Consider the following 24,824-nt stretch of genomic DNA (forward strand, 5'->3'; position numbering starts at 1 on the left):
GAAAGGGACTACAGTGGCTTGGGTAATTAGCCAGAAAAGTAGTAACATAAACTACCCAGGCTCTGTGAAAGGCCAGTTCATCATTTCCAGAGACAATGACAATAATACCCTGTATCTGCAGTTGAGCACCCTGAAGACAGAGCCCTGTATTACTGGGTGAAACAGTGAGGGGACATCAGAGTTAGTCCAGACACAAACCTCCCTGCAGAGGCACTGAGCACCAGCGGGGGGCGCTGGGGACAGAGAGTGAATCTATTTAGTCGAAGGGGAAAATTATTTTCCTCTTAGAATACGAGGCTCCTTTTTAGTATAATACCCCCAGACACTCCTCTCTCATACGCCCGTCCTTACCTCTGCTGTGTCTCATTAGACATACTAGTTTAAATGGGATAATACGTTCTCATCTATGTAAAACTCAATGGGACACTTGAGTTAAATTTTTTTCTGAACACTTTTCCTAAATATGGTCCTGCTGTGGCCATCAGGACCAGATCCCTAGAAGACTCAGGGAACCTGGTAAGCTCTGGTAAGAATTTAGAAACATTGTGAGAAGCCATCTGTCTGAGTCAACTTCTGAAGGGATCAGAATCAACAGATCATGCTTAGTGGAACCAGGAAATGCTCAACCAAGTACTGAGAAGCACATTAGAGCATTCAGAGTAACCAGGATGCCCAGGACCAGACTTTCCAGTATCCCCAATCAGGAGCAGGCGCACTGAGGCCCTGGGGCCTGCATTGTCCTTGCTGTTCATCCCCTGCTGTGTCATTTCTCTCCTTTTATTCAAAGGGAATCATAATGTGTTCTATAGATATTTCATTTCAGCTCTGCATTTCTGCTTCATTCAAGCTTTTATATATAGTCTTATATAATATTTGTAATATTTTTAATATTTTCTAAGTAGATTTGTTGAAATTCTAACAAATTTATTTTAAATATTCCTTTCAACAACAATTTCAACCATGAAAAACAAAATTTCCATTTTTAATTGGTACATTCCCATAAAAACATTATAACCATCAATACAATGTCATTATAAGACATTTTTATATTGCCAAAGCAATACCACTCTTTTTTAGCCATTATTTGCAATTCTTATTTTTCCTTGTCTTTCTCTGAGTTAGAAGGGGACAAATCCACTTCCTAAGAATTCCCCTTCTTGAAATTTCTTCAAATGTTTTAAAGAATAGAAAGTGTGTACTTTTATCAAAGTACTCAATTTAAGAAAACAAGTGATGAAGTACTATCAAAGTCCTTCATCAATTTAAGAAAACAATTTCAATTTTATTCATTTTGTGCTAATTTGTATGGCTGGTATAAAACTTACAGAGATAACATGTACTGATGAGGACATGGAAAAATTACATCTCTATATCCAAACACAAAGGCCTCAAATTTTGACAGTTGGTAATGCAACTGTCAAATATCATACAACTTGTCTAAAAATAGTTTAATTGATTCTGAAATTTTCAAAATAAATTCATATGATTTCTGTCATTAGGAAATAAACTAAGAGTGTTGACACTCTTCCTTTACACAAAATCATGCAATCTGACTTCCTCTATAACTTATAGTGGTAACCAACATTTAGAAATTATTTAAAAGTGTGTCATTGCTTAAATGCTGAGCAAAAAGTATTATTGGTATATCCACATGTGGGTTATCCTTCAACCATAAAATTGATGGCATTCATGTTTTTGTTTCTGCCTGAATGTTCATTAAAAACTATTCTCACAAATACAAAAAATTACTATGTGTGACACTGATGACTTTCAGTTTCTACCTTCTCCATATCCAAACATGAAGAAAATAGAGCTATATCTTCCAAGAACTATTAGAGTAGCATAATCATTAGATGGTGAATAACTGGAAACAAGCTTAAGTTTCCTTCAGTCTACTGTTACACTACAATGAAAAATGATTTAATATGGAAAATCACTTTCAATTTTTAATCCTAATTTCTGTGGATAAAATTCATTCAAATTGCCTTTACAAAATCATAAAACAAAGCTGTGATATGTAATACCACTCAGGAAAAACAAACACTCCAAATAAAAAATTAACTTTAAAACTTATTGTAAATTACAATATTATACTGAAATTTATTTGTGTAAGTTTCTAGAAAAATGAAAATTTCATAACAAAATATTAGAACAACAGTTAACAAATCACATATTTTTATCTTGTAGTTACAGATATCTATAGAAATTTTAGCTTGTTCAGAATACAACATATAGGCACTAAAATTTCTGTAATTGATATTAACTCAAACTTGACTTTTCAGTCAGCTAAAAGACACTAGTTGTATAACTGATTTGCATTTTTTGGCCATTTTCTTTCCATTTTTTCCCTCTCCTCTGCCCTAGGTCTTTTCTCCTCTTTGCAAAATTTCTTCCCATTTCATAATATTATAGTGAATTTTAGACCTTATTTATAATTCCATTTTCTAACACAAGACAGGCAATGTGATGTTTACATTGTGATGTCTGATTTCTTTTCACTTATGAATATGGTCCCACCTTGCAATGCATTTACCTATATAAGATTCAAGTTTCTCATTCTTTATGGATGAGTGTGCTTAATTATGTAAAAATACCACATCTTTCTATGTTGATGAGCATTTGATTTGTTTGCAAGATTCAGCAATTACAAATCAGGCTGCTATTAACTCAGGTGCACATATGTCACTGTGGTAATAAGTTTTTAACTCTGATGAGGAGACACCTAGAAGGGGAATATCTGGGTCAAATGAGACCTCTAATAATAGTTTAAAAAGATATCTCCCCAGAGGTTTCTATAGTGGTATTTTTATATGATGGAGTACTATTCAGCTATCAATTAGGGCAAATTGGATACTTTTAAATGTAAATGGATAGAACATGAGTTCATACTCCTAAAAGAAATAAATCAGTCTCTCATGTGGAAATTCTGTATTATCTTCTTAATGTAAGAAGCTTGAAAAGTAAATAATCCAAAATTTATGATAGATATTGCAAAATGAAAAGAAATTGTTCAAAGAAAGAAACTGGGATGAGAAAAAGGAGTTTAGATGAAATGTAAAAGAAAAAATATATGCACAAAAAATAGGTAAGATAGTTCTACCACTAATTGCAATCAGTTAATTTAAAAGAAAGCTTGATGCTTGTATTTTTTCATTAATTTTTCACTTCTATATCTTGTAATATGAATGACTATTTTGAAGACAGAAATACTCTCTGACAATCTTAGTTTGAAAATTTGTACCACTCTTATTTTCTTTAAAATAAAAATTTAAAAAATGAAAACCAACAAAGGAAACTTATAAAATGATAGTAATAATTCAATATCTTTCAGTAAGAACCAGTAATGTACATAGCCTCAATTCTCCTACCAAAAGACACAAATTGGCACAATGGATTGCTATAAATAGTCCAACACTCTGCAGTATTTAAAAAGCCATATAATTCAATTATAAATCCATGGGTTTAAAATAAATTATGATAAATTATGTTCCTTTCAATAAAAATCTGGGAAAGAATGCCAAGCTCCATACTTATTTCAGGCAGAGTGGATTTTAAGCTATAACACATCAGAAGAGACAAAGAAGTTCTCTACAAATTGTTTAAGGGAGCAATTAAATAGGAAATAAACATAATTATAAATGTAATTTGAAAAGCACCACATTCTGTTTTGCCAAATGTCATAAAACAATCATCATTGGACATGAAACATTAGGTAATCTCCAAAACAATTCAATATCCAGGTGTTACAAACACACCCAGCACCTTCAAAAATCAGGAAAATGAAAAGTGATTGCTTGGTCTGTGGAGGAGCTCCAGCCTTCACCTGCAGCTTTGACATCCTCTCCTGGTGTTATGGTTTATGTCACGTTCCCTGCCCCCCACCCCACCCCATGTCTCATGAAGTCATGGACATGGCTGAATCAAGCACTTGTGATTTGTTCATCATTCATCACTTGGATTAGTGGTATGAGTGCTACACATGCCCAGGGGTTGAGCCAGCATTAGTGTAAGAGCTTGAAGAAATTGTGTGTTCTTTCTCTTTTGCTGGTCTGTACTTTGATCCAGGAGCAGCCATGAACCACTGCCAGTCCTCCATGCAATTTTGCCTTGGAGCCAAATGAGTATGGACTGAAATCTCCAAACTGTAAGAAATAATCTTTCTCTTCCTGAATTTTGGGCATCAGGTATTTTATTTCAATAGCAAGAGAGAACAGTAACCAAGACACATGGATTTTAGCACAAATTGTTCAGCTTTCACCTGGGACTCTTCAGCCTTCATCCCAGACTCGTCAGCCTTCCTTCATAGATCCCTCAGTGGTCTGTCATAGACCTATTGAATTTTTGATACAGACTAGCAGAAGACACTGAAGTAAGCTCAGCATTTGAGTTGGACATTTTGGCCTCCAGTGTGCAGACACCCTGTACACAATTCCTTATCTGAATCTTTGGCTGAGTACCATAAGCCAATCTTGAAATTTCCCATACATTTGTATGTCTTGCATTTTATCTGTTTCTCCAGAAAACCCTGAATGACACAATCACACTTGTTCACAATGCAAGGATAGAAAACTCCAACCTGCATCAGGTGAATCCTTCTGTGGTCCCACACTGAACTAGATGCAGTGTATTCAAATCTTAAGGGAGAAAAGGCCCAAAATATGTTCTAAAGAGCATCAAGACCTACACAGAAAGCATGATTTGACACATGATAATTTTGACACTTTCATAATTTTACAACACTGCAAGGAAAACATTAATAGAAAAACTACATGACCTGTGCCCATGCATAAAAGGGAGAAAGGAAGAGATATATACTCAAAACACTATCCCAGAGTGAGCAATCATGATATTTGAATGCTGTCATTTTAACCAAACTTCTCCAGCACACCTATGTTTTGTGTGGTTGTTGACCTCTCTGAGACATCTATTGCCTACTTAGGTAGTAGGGTCTCCCTCTGCTGATGAGAACCAGCCAAGGCCTGATTCTGCAGTTCTGAAGTGCAACAAGACCTCAATGATCTGGTGCTCTGACTCACTGGCCAGAAATGAACAAATACCATGGAGATTATTCTGACTTGGGTTCATGTTTTACATGTTTGTTTATGAAGAATAACAGGTGCTAAGTGTGTAAGTGGGCATGAGTAGGATAAACTACTATGTGTGATTTTCAGGAGCTTGACTCTCTGTTTGCAGGTATTCAAGTGAGTTACATTTGGTAGAGTGTGCAGAGCCTCCAAGAAGCCCTCAGGTTTGAAGAATCTCCTGTGAAGCTTCTGGATTCACTCACCTTCAGTAGCTAAGTGTACCACTTCTTCCAGGCTACATGAAGACCTGGTCTTGCTAATTAGTAAGTGGTGGAGAAAGTATTTATTACATAGACTTCATGAAGATTAAAAGGCCATCTCCAGAGAAGGCCAGAGCACATAGTAACTACAAATTATCAGTCTGAGAATATAGGACATAGTTATGGTCTACAGTTCAAGACAGACAGTGAAGGGACATCAGTGCAGGCCAAACACAAGTCTCCCTTCAGGAGCCCCTCCCCACGATGAGCAGGGAACACTGAGGATCCACTCAGCCCCAGGAAAATTCTCAGAAGCAGGTGCAAAAGTGGAAGCTGAGGAAAGAGGACTTGTTTTCAGGCTCTGTGGTTTGCTCATTGTCTTAATATCATATGACCTGAGGGGACCCTGCAACACATAAGCTACAGATGACATGTAAAGAAACGGAGTTCCAAGTAAATATTCTCTCAAATTTAATGGCATAAGTGTGTATTTAAAGGATTACTTTAGTGATCTTCCAAATAGGAATTTTACTAGATGGTGGAATATGATTTGCATAGACTTCAAAACACATTGAAGATTTTTTGAGGGTAGTTTTTTATTGAATGTGAAGTTATTGTGATATAAGAATTTATGTAGCAAATTTATCCCCTTGGTGAAGAGTTTTCTCATGTTGAAATAAATGCTTTAGATAAGGGGCATAAGTCCTTCACATTCCTCTCCACAGGGTCTGAGAACACAAAGCTCTGCCTTATGCTACACATCATCAGGAGTTTTGCCAACAAGTCAGTGCCAGAACCAGCAACAGGGCATTGTGCTCAGGTAGGAAAGGAATAAGGGCGACCTAACTGTACCATGCCAGAGCTCAGTGAACTCTTTCAGTTCATAGTTGCTGAACAGGCATAGAGACTACACGTTCTTTGTAGAACTTAGAAACAGGTATCATAAAACCCATGGTGACACTATCTTTAAGGTATTTTGTGGTCTCTCTCTGTGTCTCTGTCTCTCTCTGTGTCTCTGTCTCTGTCTCTCTCTATCTCTTTCTCTCCCTCTCAGTGTGTGTATCTCATCTTGCATCTACATGTCCTTCAAAGACATCATGCCTTCATCTATGGGGCTTTTGAAAGGGGGCGTGGACACAGGGCATGTTAATATGGATCAATGCTGTGTACTAATGAAATAGGCTTAGCATATTTCTGGGTGTAGAATTTGGACACCTCAGCCTTGTGGCACCAATTAGTAGGCTTGTAGTCTCAATAGAATACAAAGGAAAAGATGAAATCAAGCTTACTGTTACCATCTTGTCACACTATGAAAATTATTTCTGCTACCATGCCCTTTGATGATAATGCCCTGGATTAGAGCCAACAGATTATGAACTGAAGCACTTACAGACTCTTAATTTATGAGGTTTAGGCATTTTGTCCCATAAATCTGACAGTAACCAAGATCTATTTTCTTTTAAGAGTGTGGATGTGATTTTGACCTTACCTGACAATGATGTTCATGAGTCTTTGAAACTGATTTTAAGAAAGATGTTGAAAAGATTTGTAAATGCCTGCTGAAGAAGCAACCCTGGATTTCTGTATGCTGAACTTGATGGGAAGAGTGGAACATGCCTCTCTTCTCAGCACTGGGGATATTGAGGCAGTAGGGTTGTATAAGGTTCAAGGACAGCCTGGGGTATTTAGAGAGTTCAGCACCTCATTGGATATGGACTTTCTCAAAAAGACAGAAATGTAAACACACACACACACACACACACACACACACACACACACACACATACACACACACACACACACAACAAGAAATTAATGGGAGGTATTTATCAGAGATCAGAAGTCCAGAATGATGAAAGTGCATCCTTTAAAGATTAGGCTCAGTAAAACTCAGTTAGCTATAAGGACTACATTACTTTGTGGACTACAGACCATGAGTGTACTGCTTGGGAAGAAAATGTGTTGGTACTTGTGGTTTTGTCCACAGACTTTCATAAAGGCTGAGATTAAATCTACTTGGGACAATAAACCTGGCAGAACAAATTTCAAGGCCATCTAATATTGCGGTGGTTGTATGACTACAGTTGGGATTTTAACCACATTTATTTTGTGAATCAAGAACAAATGGTTCAGTGAAATGATTAAAAATTATCTTTTATTTTTTTACTTTGGACAGAACTGAAAGTTCAGTACATTTAAAGCTTGAAAAATGGAATAGAGAATAACCTGGTTGTTAAATATGAATAGGATAATAGAAAAAATGGCATTGAAGAAATCACAAATATTAGAAGTACTGCACACTCTGCAATCTCAAATTTACCAACCTTTACTTTGAGAAGACAGTTACAGTTCATCATGTTCTTTTAGGATGGTGGCCCAGCAAAATTGTTCCTCAGACTGATCTCATAGCTGTTAGAAATCGAGACATTTGTCCCCTACAAACAAAAAAAGAGAAATTGACCATTATTCCACTTGGTGGTTTACTTGGCATCTTCCAACTTGTATTGAATTTTGGCACATGCAGAATTCAAGAGTTTTGAAGTCAGGAAGGCTCTCAACCAGATTTCAGAAGAAGGCTTTGGATAGCAGGAAGTGTAATTCTGAGCAGACAGTGTTTGAAACTGTACAGGAAGCTCAATCCCAGTGAAGAACCAAGAATGTTCTTGGAGAAGCCAGAAATATTTTTCCCTAGAAGCTACACAGACAGAGCAAACGTGTCTCAACATGGAAGACATGGAATGTACATTCACTCTCATTTCTGTAGTTTCACAGAATTCAAGCCCCTGAGAGTTCACAACTTGCTACAGATTGTAACACAACCTGGATGTGTAACTATGGAATTTAAAAGATTTTCCTTCTGGGTATTAGAGTTGATTAAGTTCCATTCTTTTCTTTTTTCTCTCTGTATCTTTTTGGAACATTTACCTTGAGCTATTGTGTGTTAAAGGTGTTCTTAAAATGGTTCACTGCTTATACTTCGGTGGAAAATTTGGATTTAAGAAGTCAACATTGCTGAAAATATTAAGATTTTGCCAACTCTTATAGGTGGACTAAATGCATTTAAATTGTTTTGCACATGAATGCTTTGGGGACCATGGATGAAATGCTATGACTTGGATCTAGATGACCCCAAATACCACGTAAGTATGCTTACTTATGTGGGGATATATGGCTTTGGGTAGCCAAAAGTGAGAGAATATGGGTTAAAGTCATGTGCTAAATGGATTTGTCACAGTTCTGAGTGTGAATAATGGCAGGCCCACCTTGAATCTGAGTAGCACCAACAAATGGACTTGAAGCCTAGATAGAATACAAATGGCTAGTTGAAAGTTAAGGTAGGTTGTTTATGCCTGTCATTCCATGAAATATTTACCATGTTCCAGACTCCTCTGTCATGTAGTCATGACATGGAACCAAAGAACTATGCACTGGAATATCTATAAACTGTTATTTAAATAAAATTGTCCTCCTTAAACATCTGTGTGTTTTGTGTTTTGTAACAGCAATGAGATACAATCTCTTTGTGTCTCTTTCTCAGTCACTGTCTCATCTGTCTCTCTATATCTCTCCTCCCCATACCATTTTCTCCCATAGATTTCAATCTATGAATCAGTAAAATAATAGAGAATATTTATGATGAAATTTACATTTTCATAACATACACTGTTTCTTTATCAGAGGCTCAAAATTTCATATTGATATTACTTATTTTAAGTCTGTTGATTCTGTATGTATCAGTCATATTTTATTACAAAACTTTCCTTAAATTATCAAGCATACCTCTATACTCTATTCTCTATTCTCATGGTGATTTTTTGCTCTAAAGTAAGAGTGAATTTCATTTGCTCACTTAAACAGTGTGATGAGAGTGGCTGAAAGATGAAGAGGCTACAGGTCCTCTGTTAATTTGAGCAAAAATTTGTAGAAGCCAAGGACCAGACTGCAGATAAGACAGGAGAGGGCAAGATAGCCCTGTCCAGCCTCACTCACAAATAACTGCTACACTCTGCTCACATCCTTCAGAGACTCAGGTTCGTTTTTTCTTCTCCTCTTCGTGTCTTATTCAAGGTTTGTTCTTTTTGTTTTGGGATTTGTGGAACATCCAGGCGTTTCTCTGCATTTGCACCTAGATTCACAGGCCAAGGATCACAAAACGGAAATTCCTGCCTGAGAATTCAGACTCTGTATCCATGTCTGCTAAGGGATCTGAGGACACAAGGGGAAGAAACAAGCATCCTGAAACCAACAGAATAGCACCATGACACTCCATTTGACAGGGTGTCCTGTAGAAGTTGGGTGTCCCTAATGGAGATTAAGCAGATAACCAGGGAGCTTCTGACCCAGATGTTTCCCTGGCAGTAACTCACAGGATCAGTGGGCAATGATGCTACCTCCTCGTGTGTTTTCTCTAGTGTCTGCATTATGCAGATCAGGTTCAGGAGACACCAAGAAACATGTGTCCTTCCATAGCTCTCTTCAACTGCAACCTTGGGCTCATATGACTAGTGGTGACTGAAACATGAGGTCCTGATACCACGGCTTAGGCAGTTGCTGGGAGGGAACTCAGGACATAATGAGGGTTTGAGGTAAACACAGTTTTTAGCACTTTGGGATACCCTGAAGGCCACATTGTGAAGTTCTCAGTTTGGATTCCTGATCCAAGTTTGCTAAAGTCACTCTAGTCCTCCTCAGGTTGAATGCAGTCCTTTCTGGGCCAGACAAGCTCTGGACCATTCTATGGTCCAGCCAGGCTGCTCTATTTTGGAGCCATGATTATTAACATGATGAATGTGTCCTGCTCTGGGTCTCACCTATCAGTTGGTCTGGGACAGGTACACACATGTGGCTCCACTGGGAATTCTAGGCCCAGGCCACACTAATTAGCCTAAAGCACCTTTGATCATGGTATAGATCCTAGGTAAATCTAATTCGGTCCCTTAAGATCTAGTGCAGAGTCATCATTCTAGTGTGCCTTGCCCAATAAACTGAGCAAGAAGTCCAACAAGATGAGTCCAGTAGAATGTGCCACAGGTAGGGTATAGAGCCATGCACTAATACATGTGCTGGGTGGGCTGACACTCTGCAGGCCATACCTTCTTCACCAAGGTGTTATATAGACCATGATGATTGGTTTTGGGACATTTGCAGATGGAGTGAAGCCTGCCTTAGATACAAATCATGTTTGCCCTCACTGAAAGATACACTGCAACTGGTTCAACTCTTTCCTGTGGGCTGGAGGCAGTGTATATAAATTTTTGTGACCCAGACAGGGACTAACCTGTGGTTCAGGAGAAGCTGGATTACTAGAATCTTCCATACACTTCTACAGTTTGGGAGCAGTTGTGAAACCTGGAGCTGTTTCCTTAGGATCTGAGACCTGTCTTATTAAAAATTCATGCCCAAGAAGAAGTTCAGGTGGTATATATTTAATTCAGAGGAGGATTCAGAGTGCAGAGCCTTTCTGTGTGCTTTGATTCTTAGAGAAGTGAGGGCTGTATGCACAGGACTTACAGAAGTGGCAGGATGTTCATTTGCTCAGACAGGATAAGCACATGGATCCTCACAGCACACTGCTGCATAGCCTATGGAAAACTACTTTGTCCTCTGGTTTGATTAGGGTTGAGTGAAGAGCTAAGAAATTTCTGCCATGTTAATATGCAAATAACTCAATTTTCCTGAAGTAAATATGCAATGCTTCATTTGCCTGAGGTAAATATGGATATGTCTATGGCTACATGATTCCACAGCCATCACTTCCTTCTACACCATGTTCCTCACCATGGACCTGGCATGGAGGATCCTCTTGTTGGTGGCAGCTCTTAAGTGGAAGGTCATCCTGAAGGTTAGGGCTGCAAAGGAGACCAGAAATTTTCAGGAGACACTGACTCCAACTTGTATCTTCCCTTCACAAGTATAGGATAGGATTTTTGGTGAAATTAGATGACAGAAAATGAAGTAAAGTGGTATTTATTTTTAAGGATGTGGTGAGAAACTCCATGACCACTGGGGCCTAGCATTCTCTGGCAGACATGTAGTCTGGGGGCATGCATATAGCTTTGGTCTGGGCTGGTGCCTAAACGGTCATTGCTGACATCCTAGAAGCCCATTGGAATTCATCTTGCACCACAGGTAAATTGTCTAGTGGTGGAGAAAATGACCTGAAGGTAAATGTCCCTTGGTCCCAACTCTCAATGCTGTAGTATCCTATCTAGGGTGAAATCTTTTCATTCTTTTTTTATTGTTAGGAAAAGGGCAAAGTTTTTCTCTCTCTTAGTACTTCCTGCTGAAAAAGGGTGCCATGTTTGGGTTTAGGACAGTTGATGGGATGATGGTTGATGCCCATGCAGAAGCTGGTGCCAGTGTTCCAATCAGGATAACTTTATCATTGGTTAATGCCTGCATGTTAGACTGGAAAAACAAAGAGATAAGGTGCTATGATGAGGCAGGCCACTATCATACTTAAGGACCCAGTTGAGTTAGAAGGAAATATGCCTTTGATTTAAATATGCATAATCATTACCATGGTGAGGTAGAATCATTACCATGGTGAAGTGGAATTCTGAAAACTTAAGTGTGGGGTTAAAAGAGTATAGATATGAGAGGTGATTATTCCCCTATCTGACATGGTAAAAGTTAAGAGGGTAGGTAGGTAGGACTTGTCTCTGGTCCACAAGTTGAGCTGTAAAGAATAAGAGGTGTGAGGATGGCCATGGCTCTGTCACTACAGGGAAGGTAAAATCCTAAGCCTTCAGGGGTGTTATGTTTGACCAAACAGCTGAGGATAGAGAGAACTAAGACAGTTGTCACATAGAACAACATGAAGATGATCTTATCCATGACATGGCAGTCTTTAAGAAAGACTGTTAAGAGTCCTGCTGTAAAAAGGATAATTAATAGAATGTAAGAAATTAGGAACCAAACTGAATTACAAAACATGTCATAGCTTGAGAGTTGTGGCTGTGAGGCTTTGGTGTAACAGAGATGATAGGATGGTTAGATTTAGGACTGGGAGGGTACCACTTGAGTGACGTGGAAGCAGGATGGCAGTTTAGCAACTCTGACCACTGTTGAGGATGCCAAGAAGACCATGTATGGGCCACTCCTCCTTGGTTGTACCCTTGGAATGATTTGCCATAACAGAACTTTAATAAGTATATTAGCAGTCTCCCGGGTTATAGGAAAGGCTTTTATGTATCCTGAAAAAGTACAAAGGTGACAGATATTTGAGAGTTTTGTGGCAGGGCATGTGTGTAAAATCTGTGAGTCTTGACCAGTGTTGTATCTGAGAAATTGATGAATAGGAAACAAAGGGGGTGTTATGTGTCCCTGAGGAGAGGTTTTATTAGAGATAAGAAGTGTAAGCTGTTGATACCTCAGAGCCTCTGGGTCAGTCTGCATAAACACAAAGGAATAAAAAAAGACATTTTTAAGATCTATGACAAAAATAACTATATCAGTTCTATGACTATGACTATATGAGTGGTAAGGCATGGCATGGGCAATGCAGGTGGGATTGGAGGTGTGTCAAACTATGGAATTGACCAGAGAAGAAATGAATCTGGGACCTGCATGAATAAGGCCCTGTCTATAAATACTGCATAGGCTGGTCATCAAGACCCACTGTAGAGATTGAGGACTTAATATAGTGACCTGAAAACTAAGGAACACTATTCATGGCCTCTATGTCCACAAGTATAGAGAATGTCTTACCTGAGACATCTAGTGGTACTTAGAGCTCTGAAAAGGACAACTTACTGGGGGCTGTGGGCCACAAGACACATTAATCTTCATCAGCAAGTCTAGCAGATCTGTCAGCCATGAATCTGGCAGTGGTAGCGTTTCCTGTGAGGAAAAGGAGTTAGAAGATTGCTTGCCTGCTCTCTAGTGGCTAGAACAGTTCAGTGTCCCTGGGGTGAGGTCTCAAAGGAATGCCAGGATTGGGACATTCTCTTGTGCAATGTCCTTCCTTGCTGCACTTGAAGCATGGTCTGGGAAGGGCTCAGGCAGCTCTACCTTTTGTCAGTTTACCTGTCTCAGAGCTCCAATTGTCACTGCTAAAAGATCAGATTGTTATTTTTTAATCTCTGTTGCTGAAAACATGAAAAGCCATATTAAGAAGTTCTCCCTGTGGGGTTTGAGGACCAAGTTTAGCCTTCTGTCTTTGGATCTGGCCCACAGTGGAAGGTATCTGTCACTTTTACATTCACAAGACATCTGGTTTTTTATCTTGGGTAGGTGTATCAATTAAGTCGAAAGGAGACAAAGGCAAAGAATCCCTTAATTATGCAGGAGTCAAATAATACAATCAACAGGGTATTTATGATTATTACTTTAGTAATGGCTTCTCATAAGGAGGATAAGGTCCAGGGAATTTTAGAAACTGACATGTCATTCATTTGACATATATAAGTACCTCTTATGCTGTTAGAATGTCTAGTGCCATCTGATTTTTGGAGGATGGCCTGTTTTATTAATTTTACTTTTTTACTTGGGAAAGAGATCAGCTACAGTGTCATTTAATGCCAGATGAGTATCATTAATTATGGCGCAGTGGAGGGCTGAGCCAGGGCCAGTGCACAGGCTGGGAAAGGCTCATACCTGGCCCTTGCCCCTGTGCTGGTCTCTTTGTTCTGCATGTATCATATAATCTTTTATTTTTTTCTGGAAAAGATCCAGTGGATCCTAGCAAAAGGAATCCAAAAGGAATTTATAATTATCTCTTAATTTCAGTTGTTGAACATTCAGAAAATTGATAACAATACAGTGCAGTATAGGCAGTAAACTTAACTGAGAACATTAAATGGCTGTTAACCATGGGTATTTTAATATTTGAGCACTGAAGAAGTTTGTGAAGCATCTCTAAACAAATGTCTAGATCTGAAAGAAAATACTTATCATAATTACATGAATTTTTGTTTAAAAATTATTATTTGACTGGTAACATCATGTTGGTCTGTTCTGAATCTCCTGGTTGGAAAATAAGAAAAAGTCAGCAAAAACAATCCCAATTTTATATCTGAAGGCATGAATATACTATCAGATGAGCAACAATGAATTGTCTTAGTCATATGAACTTTAGTTGTGGTATCTCCCATAAGGCTATGGAGATTATTGGGGACTTGAATTACTGACCAAGAGCTGGTTAAAATTACCATGTGGACACTTTCCTGTTTATCATTTGAAGTCCTGTCCAAAGTCTCCTCACCCCAAGGAATTTTGATTAACCAATTTTTGTATCATTGTGACCAGCTGGCAAACTAGGTGAAGCATGTTTTCTAAATCTATATCCCAAATAAAATTTGATTAAATGGTTTGAAAATTGCAAAAAGAGGCAAAAAGATTGGTGAGCTCAAATAAAAATGAACAGCTGTTTACAGGGCAGGCAAACGGATAAACATGGGCAGATGATACGTACATTATAAATGGACTGAACCAACAGACAACAAATATATAGACTGACAATATCTTATAAAATTAGAGTGCACTCAATTACAGTTGACCAATCTGAACTATAATACATTGACTAGTTTGAACCTTCTTGTAGTCCAAATAGAGATCTCTTGAAATAAGAATAGCAGAAAAGTAACCTAATTTATGGCTAATCTGAGATAGCTTAGAAAGTGAAAAATGAGTGCCAGGGGACCCCACCTTGCCACCTTGCTGGGAGGCCCTTGCCCCCCCCCCCCCCATTATCCTGTCACCACCTCCTCTGCACCGCTACCTGGAACCAAACTTTGGGTCTGACCAGAGCTGAGCCATGCACAGGGAATGGGACTGCCTGGGGGGGGGGGCACATGGAGCCCACAAGGGAGTGCAGAGCTGGCACATGGTGTGAGATCCCAGAGCAGCCTGCGCAGGCCAGTCCATGTGCACCATGCACTGTTGCCACCCGCCCTGCCTGCACACAGCCAAACACAGTCCATGTGCACCTCCCCAATTCCCAGCCACCTTCCTGCTCTGAGGAGGAATTGAGAAATTGGAGCCAGGTGAGTGAAGCAGGAGGTGAAGATGATACAGGGGTCTCTGCCTTTGGTTGAAAAAGCTACAGAATTTGGTGTTTGAGATTCAGACAAGAAACTGTAAAGAAAGGAGTGGCATTCTAAGTGTTGGGCTGGGGAGAGATCCTGAAGGAGCAGAGTAAAAGACACTTCCTTAAAGTGAAAAAGGCCTACAGATGAAGAGTTTCTGCTACCTTGCCACCCTTGTGATGAAAACATACATGACACATCAGCTTTCTGGATTTTCATAGCCTTTTAGAGGCCAAGAGCACCAAGGTTATGAATCAGGCACCTCAAAGTGTGTTTACTTGGGGAGAAGAAAAAGTATTTCCCATGATTGAATAAAATTAAAATGAGCCAAAAGTGAACTTTGGCTACTCCAGAAGCAGGTCGTCACCTAATCTTTTGGATGCACGGTTAATGGATTCCAACTCTTGCCCTCTAGCCATCACCAAAAGGCATTGGTGGAGTCCCAGGGGACTACAGTAATGGCTCTGTCTCAGATTGCTCAAGGAATATGAGAACCGCTACTTCAGTTCAGTGATGGAAAAGTAAGATCCAGTTTTGGACATGCCCAAAATTACGAAGTGATCCTTGGATGGGTGTTGACTCAACTGCAGTAAATGAATTAGGCCGGTGTTGTTTGCAGACCAGCAGCAACAAGTTGAGCATCTCCAGTGTGTTGAGAAATGAATTAATCCAGGAGGCAGTCCAGTCAATGAATCAGCAGGGGCCTCAAACTGCGAGGACCCCAGGAGTCACTCACACTCAGGTTCCTGGCCAGGGAACTAACTGATAGGATTTTTGCCTGAATTAGATGGCAGAAAATAAAGTAAAATGGCCTTTATTTTAAGTATGTGGAGAGAAACTCCATTACTACTGGGGCCTGGCTTTCTCTGCTGGACACATGGTGTCGGGCATATATATATATTGGCCTGTGGTGGTGCCTAAAGGGGCATCACTGACACCCAAGCACCCATTGGAATTCATTTTGCACCACAGGTAAATTGCCTAGGGGTAGGGAAAATGACCTCAAGGTAAATGTCCTTTGGTCAGGCATCTCACTGCTGTAGTGTCCTATCTAGGGCAAAACCCTTTCAACAAGTTCCTAAGGTGCCATCCATCTGGAGTTTAACTCAGAAAGCCCAGTTCCTCAATGAAGGTCTCCTGTAAGGACTCTGTATACACCTTCACAGACGGCCTCATACAATGGTGTGACGGAGGCTCTGGTCAGTGCCTGGAATGGATGAGATGGACTGATCCAGCAGGTGGAGAAAATAAATACGCTCAGAAATTCCACAGCAGGGGCCCCTCACCTCATACATCCTCTAGCAGAGCTTACATGGAACTGAGCAGCCTGAGACTCCAGGACATGGCCATGCATTACTGTGCAAGAGACACAGTGTGGGGCCATCTGTGTGAGCCCAAACATAAGCTTCCCTGTGGGAGAACTCATGAACAGCAGGATGCAATTCAGAGCAGCAGCCATTATTTTTACCACATGGAATCTCCACATTCCCCCCTTTTCAGCTACCACAACAGTGAACCAGAGCCTGGGAATAATCCAGAAGGAAAGAACTGCCTGACATGCTCATGACCTTCTGGACAATTTCAAACAGAATAGGTTTTTAGTTCAGTTGTCTTTCATTTCCATCCATTTCCAAAAATGGGAGGTGTCAATTACAATGATATTTGCTAGATATTGAATGAAAATTGGGAAAAAGTGAACAAATCAATTCACTTTATGTTTATTTAAATACATAGCTATCAATTAACGGAAACATTAACAATATACAGAGAGTTTCATTATCCAGCACCAGCTTTCTCTATTATTGGCATTTCATATTAGCATGCTCCTTTTACTTCACATGAAACATCAATCATGACATGCGGTTATTAACTCAAAAATTTTAACTGAGTCTCTTTTTTATTCTTCAAATGTTACCATACTATTTTGTCAACTAAAAATTTGCTTCAAGCAGATTGTAAATGTTTAATTTAGATTATTTTAAAAGAAAATCATATTACTAGGGCTTTTAAGATAATGTGTATTTATTTACAATTGAATGATGTATTATATTCTACAGCTTTGTTTCTTTTTATTAGCATGTGCCTTATATACAGTACATATTTTGTGTATGTATGTGTATGTATATCACACTCATGTATATATAGGTCACTTTTTAGGTGTACATACATATGTGCACATCTACTTTCAAGGAAGCAATTGAAAACTAGAGAACAAGTTTCTGAGCACAATCTTGAGAAACCACTACAAATCACAAGCTATTGTGTTGACATTCCCCAAAAGCATAAATATAATATCTGAGTGACACATTACTAAACAAGATATGTAAATGCAAATAGTCATGTGAATGCCAAAGTGCTATTATTTTAATTATGGAAACCCCAATTAATTATCAAGAAATCACAAAATGCTTTTTTCAGTGAATCCAGTCCTCACATGATATTACCAGCCTGCTAACCTGCTGAGCAGTAGAAACTCACACTCCTTGCTGCTGGAAGCTCAACAAAACAAAACTACATAGAAGACACTGAGATGCACAGCCAGACTTCATCACAAAGCACAACACAGGAAAAAATATGCCTCAGTTTTTTTTCTTACAGATTAAAAAAGGGACTGAAGGAAAGAAGGGAGAGATTGGTGAATGAATACTGAGGGATTGTTCTATGGAACAAGAGGCACTAGTTGCTTTTGCAAATTGATATCAGTATAGGTAACAGTACCACACTGTGAATTTCACAAAGCTAGCAGAACTGAGTTGGGATGATTTTAACCTAAAGGAGAAAAATTCTTCTCCTGATTTATATTCAGCATGAGTTTCACAGGTATTTAAACATCACATGTTTTCCCTAAGATAATTAAAAACTTCATGATTTTAGGATACATTTAAAGAAATTAAAATAAGTAAAATAAAACAAAAAGGTATATTCCACAAACATTAGCATGAAGTTACTTGTTTCTGCTTAACTCATAACTGCCCCATATGGCAAAGAATAGTGTCATTCAATATATGAAATGATAAAGAAATGTGGGACAAAAATAGACTGAAATGCTCCTGATAATGATGTGCTTTATTTTTAAAATATGTCCATTTTGCTTTCTGAAAGTCACATAGTTTCTTGACCTCAAGTATTTGTTTTTTCTAAATTTGATAAAAGTTCATTTGCTCTTCTATCCACTTTCCTTCCGTTGACATTGTGCTCTCCCTTGAAGGTGTCAGATCACTCCCATCATCTAAATATAGATACACACAGATTCTTCCAGATCCCTCTGCTCCCTGACAGTCTTTTTCCTGTTCAATTCATTTCCCTACTCTTCCATTATACACCAGAGTTAGTGTGGAGGCTTTTGTCACAAGTCTTAACAGTTGCAGAGTATCTATATTTTGGAGCATGACACAAAGGGCCAGATGACAAAATCAATATGCTGTGAAGATTTTGCCTGGAGATCATCATCAAGGCAGCAGCCCTCTTCTTTTGGAGACACACTTATGAGGAGTCTTTATCTCCAATTCATGTACTGTTCAATTTGAATAGAATCAGTTTTGACTGAATTATCCTCCCTGTGCTGTCTGCAGTACTCTCTCTGTGCTGCATGGAGATCAAGGCTTCCCTCCTTCCTGTGGGCCTCACCTCTCAGGCATCAAAAACACCAGCAAACCTCAGTCCAGATACATCAGCCCCATCCTCTGCCTTGCTGTCACTGGCTGTTACCTGCCCTAAGATTTGAGCACACTCTTCTCAGATATGAACTCTCAGCAACCCAAATCTTGCTAAAAATTTGGCGTGCACTAGGTCATTATCTTGTATCAGAGCCAGCACAGTACTCACCTGTGTAGATAGAAGATGTCTGGAGAAGATATCAATATGAATTATGACTAACATGGATGAAACAGTTCCATGCATGTGGGGCCAAGGTAGAGACCACCAGTAGCATCAGCTGGAACATCACTTTCAAAAAAGGTTTCTCCAGAAATTAGTATAAAAGCCACAGAATGCTGGACTGACAGAAGACAAACTGAAACCTTCAATATTTTCTTTATGTGATCATCACCTACAGCTTGACACTGTGTAAAGACATAGAACAGAGAATACATCTGCCAGGGCTGACTCCCATATCAGCAGTGACACATTCAGCAGGTCCCACCCATGAGGGCCTGATGTGAGGATGCCCTGTTGTCCCAGCTCAGTCCTTATACAGCCCCTGATTCACACATGCAAATCATCCTACATGCTAGCAGAAGAAATCTCTGTCACCTGCAGGTTAGAAGTGGAGGTCTTCATCCTGCAGGCAACATGGAGATGCTGTGGACCCTTCCCTGTCTAAAGGCAACTCCACTGAGTGAGAGTTCTGGGGTATCTAGTTCTTTGTAGGGGTCAGGATATGGGAAGGGAAAGACTCACAATGTCTCCCCTTGTCCTCAGGTGTGCTATTTGATATGACACTTTGAGAATCAGGACCCAGCCTGGTGAAGCCCCTAGAAACCCAGATCCTCACCTGCAATGTCACCAGTGACTCCATCACCTGTAGTTATGCTTAGAGTTGGATTCACCAGCCTCCTGGGAAAGCACTACAGTGGATGAAGTACTGGACATGGAATACAAAATAAAACTCAGGCTTCCACGACTGCATCTCCATCACAGCTGACACAGCCCACAATTTTTCCTTGCAGCTGTACTCTATGACCTCAGAGGACATGGTGGTGTACTACTGTACCAGATTTCAGGAGTTTCTCACCTGGCCCAAGTAGCTTCTTCTCACTCCCGCTCCTTCCCAGGTATAAACCAACACTCTGCACAATAAGAACATGGCTTAAAGTCAGCACCTGCCAATTCCACACATATAAAAGCACTGATTTTTTTATATTTGCTATTGTTTATTTGTTAAATATAGAACAATGGTTATATTGCATTAAATATGGTATATAATCATCCTATCACTCTTTGAATATAATAGCATTTATTCCAACCTAGATTTTAAGCGTGGTGTGATTCCTTCTCTAAGAGTTTATTTATTTCAGTAATACAGTCATACAGTTTTATTACAATTATACAGTGTTGTTCAACTTTAGAAGCTTGAGAAAGGTCTTCATTAAAATTGACTCATCAGCTTTTTCAAACTAGTGTTTTCTTTTTCATCTGTTTTATAATATTAGAAAATATAGAAACACTTTGTAGAAGCCTATTCAGATGTAATTTGTGTCTTTTGGTCTTTAGATTTAGTATAATGCTTTTTCCTTTCTTTTGATGTGGTTTCTAATATCAAGACATCATCATAGGCACAGTGGTTCCCAGACACAGGCAAGATAAGGATGGTGTCTTACCCTTTGCCCATAGGGTCCTCATCTGCTCATGGAATTCTTCACTAGTAACATCTTAGTTTGGCAGCAATGCCCCTTTGTGGGCAGAGTGGCTCAGGGTTTTTCTCTCATATCCTAGCCAGCACTTCCTAAGGAATCTAATTCCTTGGTTTAATGTATGAAAGACCTTAAATCTCCCTACAGTTTTAAGCAAAAATTGTGGGTGTTACCTGGTTCAGTGGTGGCAGATACACTTCAAAACAGCATGTTGTACACCACAAACACAATTTCACTTGTCTGTTAAGAACTAAGTTTGCTTTCTACTAAGATCTTCTGAGGTGGAAATCTAATTCCAATCCCATGTCCCCATTGCTGTTGAGAGACACACTTGTGTGAGAAACACACTTCCTAAATGTCTTACTTTCCATAAATTTCAGTCTGAATTCAAATATTAACAATTGTGTCTCTGCCTCACTCACTGCAGGATCATTTGCTGGTGGAAGTACATGGAGCAATTCACCCAGTGCTTTAGTGTGTGTCCTCAAGTAAGCAGGACACTTCCAAAGAAGATCCATTTTGCGGGAAAAGAATGAATTGTAAAATTTGGAAGGGGGAAAATGGCAAGGAAGAGAAAATGTGTAAGTGCAGTGCTAGTGACATAAAATCTGCAAGAGTATGAGGGTAAATTCCTGATGCACATAAAACAGGTATATGATAATCATAGTGACAACAAGAAATAAATTGAAATAATTATAATTATTCACAAAATCTAAAAGACTAGAGAAACCGTTACCTGAATGATTATCTGGTGTAGAAGGAAAATTATCTTTATGTGAAAGAGTATATATTTTGGCCAAACCATTTGAGAGCCTTCCAAAGAGGTGTAACTAAATTCTTTTTCCTGTGACACAGTGATCTAACTCATTAATATCTTTTCTTCATCCAAAACTCATTAGAGAACAAGTGGCTGTAATTATGCAGAAATGTTGGTTGATAATAATTTTACCTTCCCACAATTTTTTTGTCCACACTAAGAACGGCAAAAAAAGTATAGGTCATCACCTTCTCAGTTTTATAAGGAAAATGTCCTCCAACTCATGGCACTTGGTAAGTATCTGAGTCCATTTTCGGTGGCTGGAAAAGAATGGATGGAGCAGATTGAATAAGTTCAATAAGTTGAAGGATGAGGGTTCAATTGTCAACCTTTGTTATAGTCAGCCAAATGCTTGGCACAAGCCTCTGCTGATTTAAAAAGAGCACTTCACATTGGGTGTAACCAAACCAGTGGCATCCTGTGTGAGACACTAAGTGGCCAAGAAAATAGCCCCTCACCAACAACCTACTAATCCACTGTACCATTAGAGGGTGAATCAAGCCATGACCAGGTTTTCAAAACCCCAGCACCTGCCTATATTTACACTTTCAAATACTAATATTTCTTATATCCTGTTCATTAATCTGTTAATTCCTTTTTCCATTCTCTGCTCTCACACACCTCTATTTTGACTAGTGTAGCTACTGAATTTATGAATCTTTATGTGACTAATATACATTACAGTATTGCCTTTGAATAATGTTCTACATTTTAGAGGTAAATATATTCCATTTAGTAGATATTTACTTTAGTTAACAGCAGGTCAATATTTTTTTTTGTCTTGGCATTCATACCATAAATATAGATATGTTTTCTATTGATAAGTGTAGTACTTTATTGGTCCTTAGGGTTGCTATTCATTTTGCATTTAATGACACAGTGGCTACTGATTTAATTACCATACCAAAGTATTGCTATTAATTGACTTTCTTTGACATGCAAATATCTACATTAACTTGGTGTTATTAATAATATTGTGACCCATTATGGAGAAATGTGTATCAGGCCCAGCATGCTACAAACTTACATATCAATTAAACAGAAGTGATTCAATCTTGGGACACAAGGCAATGGCTGCTGGTTTACCCCTTCCAAGGAACATCACTGAAAATCAGAAATTAACCAAAGACATCTCTACAATAAGTAATACACTGTAATAAACTAACTATTCTCAACACAAAACAAACAAAAAACACAAATAGAAAAACAAGTAGGCAATCCAACAGAATTCTTCCCAGAAATTATAACACTCCCAAAACTCAACTGTGTGGCACTGATGGTAAAGAAACCAAAAAACCTCAAAGTGAATCATTCTACATGATTCGAGGGGCATAACAAAAATCTTTCAATTTGAAAACTGGCACAGGCACAGAAGGAATAAGTAATAAGACATTGGACCTGTTGAATCTAGTTATGAACAATGCTAAAAAATGCACTGAAAGAATATAGAAAAGCTAAGCTAATTATGTGAGGCACACATGATAATGATGTGACATGAATGAGGGAGATGTTGAAGAGGAAACCAATGTGAATTCTGAAAGACTCATATTTGATGGAGTTAGACCATTACAGTCCCAGATAGATGGGAAAAGTACATTGTGCACCTCCTCAAGTAAGTCACCTGCATGGAGTGTTCTCTGGACATTGCATTGGGAGTACAGCCTGATGGCCTCATGGTGCAAGGGAATGATTATAAAATAGTAAAGGCACAGTTAGCACAACAAACTTAAAGATGTGAGAGCAAGTGAAAAATCAAATTGTGGCCTCTGCCTAACCTCCTGCTGCTTTTCATATAAGCACTCTGCTACATTCAGGCATTCAGGGAGCCTTGACTGCTCCGCTGCTTTCTGCTGATCATGCACTGATCAAGCAGACTATTCCTAGCTGTGATTCCCTTAGTTAAAAGAACATATATCCTGTTTCCAACTTGTTTCAAGGTCTTTGATTTGAACAAAGTGATACAATCAAGGATATTTTAAACTTTGCTTGCTCCACTCAAATCCCTTCTCTTTGTTCCCATTGTGTTCCTACATCACATTAAATGATGGCTTTTAAGTAAGTGTATTTAGAGTTAAGTTGCCTGAAAATATGTGACTTAATTAGATTCAGGGGACCAATCATGTAATAGCTTAATCTACCTTGAATTCCTGCTTGAAAATTATTTAAACTGAACTCAAAGCTGGGTCTTCATTGATAATTTAGAAACAATAGGCCCCCAGCCCACTCGTGTTGAGATCACTAAAGTAGCCTGCTAGATTCCGCAGTGTGAAGAGCATTCTACCTCTTTTGACATTGGATCATGCCTAACAACTACATCAACCACACATGAAAGCCACAGAACAGAGGACAGCTTAGGCATGGATAAATGTCACATGGTCAGTGCTAGGCTGGGCAGCTCCCATACACAGTAATGCCTAATCTTGGACACATTGATAGTCACCCTGGCTCAGCATCCCATATGTTACCTTTCAACACATAAGTGCAAATTAGGTCAGGGGCTAGCAGAATAAATTTCTGTCAGCAGCTAAGCTATTGTGAGTGTCCTCATCCTGCAGGCAACATGCAAACAACATGAACCTTAGGGTTAGTCCTGAGGTCTCTAGATGTTTAAGGGGTCTGGCTGTTGGATTGGGCAAGTCTTTATGACTCCTATTGTCCTCATGTGTGCGGTCTGATCTGACACTTTGTGAGTCAGAATCGAGCCTACTGAATGAGATGAGCTCCAGTCCTTCACCTGCACTGCCATGAGGAGCTCTTTTGCAATAACTACTGGAGTTGGAGCCACCAGCCTCCTGGGAAAGCTCTACAATGGATGGGATACTTGTTAGGGAGCACAATCTACCACCTGGCTTTCCAAGTCTGCATCTCCCTCACTGGTGACACAAATAGGAACCACTTTTACCTGCAACTGAACTCCATGACTTCCAAGGACACCATCACATTTTACTGAGCAAAACACACTGAGAAGACCTCAGTGTAAATTCAGACATAAACCTTGGTTGCTTTTAACTGGCAAGAGGTTCTCCTGATCAACAATAACAACAACAATAACAACAAAAGAGTTTCAGGTGCATATGCTGTGTTGTTAAGGATGTCCTTATGATGTGTGACATGATACTTGCTACCCAAGCATTTCCAGCTCTGTGTCTCCACATCCCTCCAAGTCTGCCATGTAAGTATTGACAGGAATCACTGCTCATATTTTGCTACTCTTGTTTCCTATGGGTGTATCTTTAATTGTGCTGAAAAACAAATTTCTCCTCACCAACCTAGCAGCTTCACTCTAGATTCATATATACCATTGCTTTCTTAATATGGCAATTAATCATCATCTAAAATGAATG

At 39.0% G+C, this 24,824-nt stretch overlaps 1 long non-coding RNA gene across 1 annotated transcript in view; it reads right to left on the reverse strand.

Annotated features, from left to right (window-relative positions):
* Positions 1-23,882, reverse strand: part of LOC111755445 (uncharacterized) — a 32,499-nt gene extending 8,617 nt beyond the window's left edge. The window contains exons 1-4 of the long non-coding RNA XR_010045852.1: positions 21,400-23,882; positions 20,045-20,099; positions 19,138-19,373; positions 7,609-13,126 (exon numbers count right to left, since the gene is read on the reverse strand). This is a non-coding gene — a long non-coding RNA (uncharacterized LOC111755445). The remainder of the gene's footprint in view (positions 1-7,608; positions 13,127-19,137; positions 19,374-20,044; positions 20,100-21,399) is intronic.
* Between the last annotated feature and the right edge of the window lie 942 nt (positions 23,883-24,824).

Source organism: Cavia porcellus, unplaced genomic scaffold (genome assembly GCF_034190915.1).
Source record: "Cavia porcellus strain 051 isolate PalLab524CR breed Dunkin Hartley unplaced genomic scaffold, mCavPor4.1 scaffold_43, whole genome shotgun sequence".
Taxonomy (NCBI): Eukaryota; Metazoa; Chordata; class Mammalia; order Rodentia; family Caviidae; genus Cavia; species Cavia porcellus.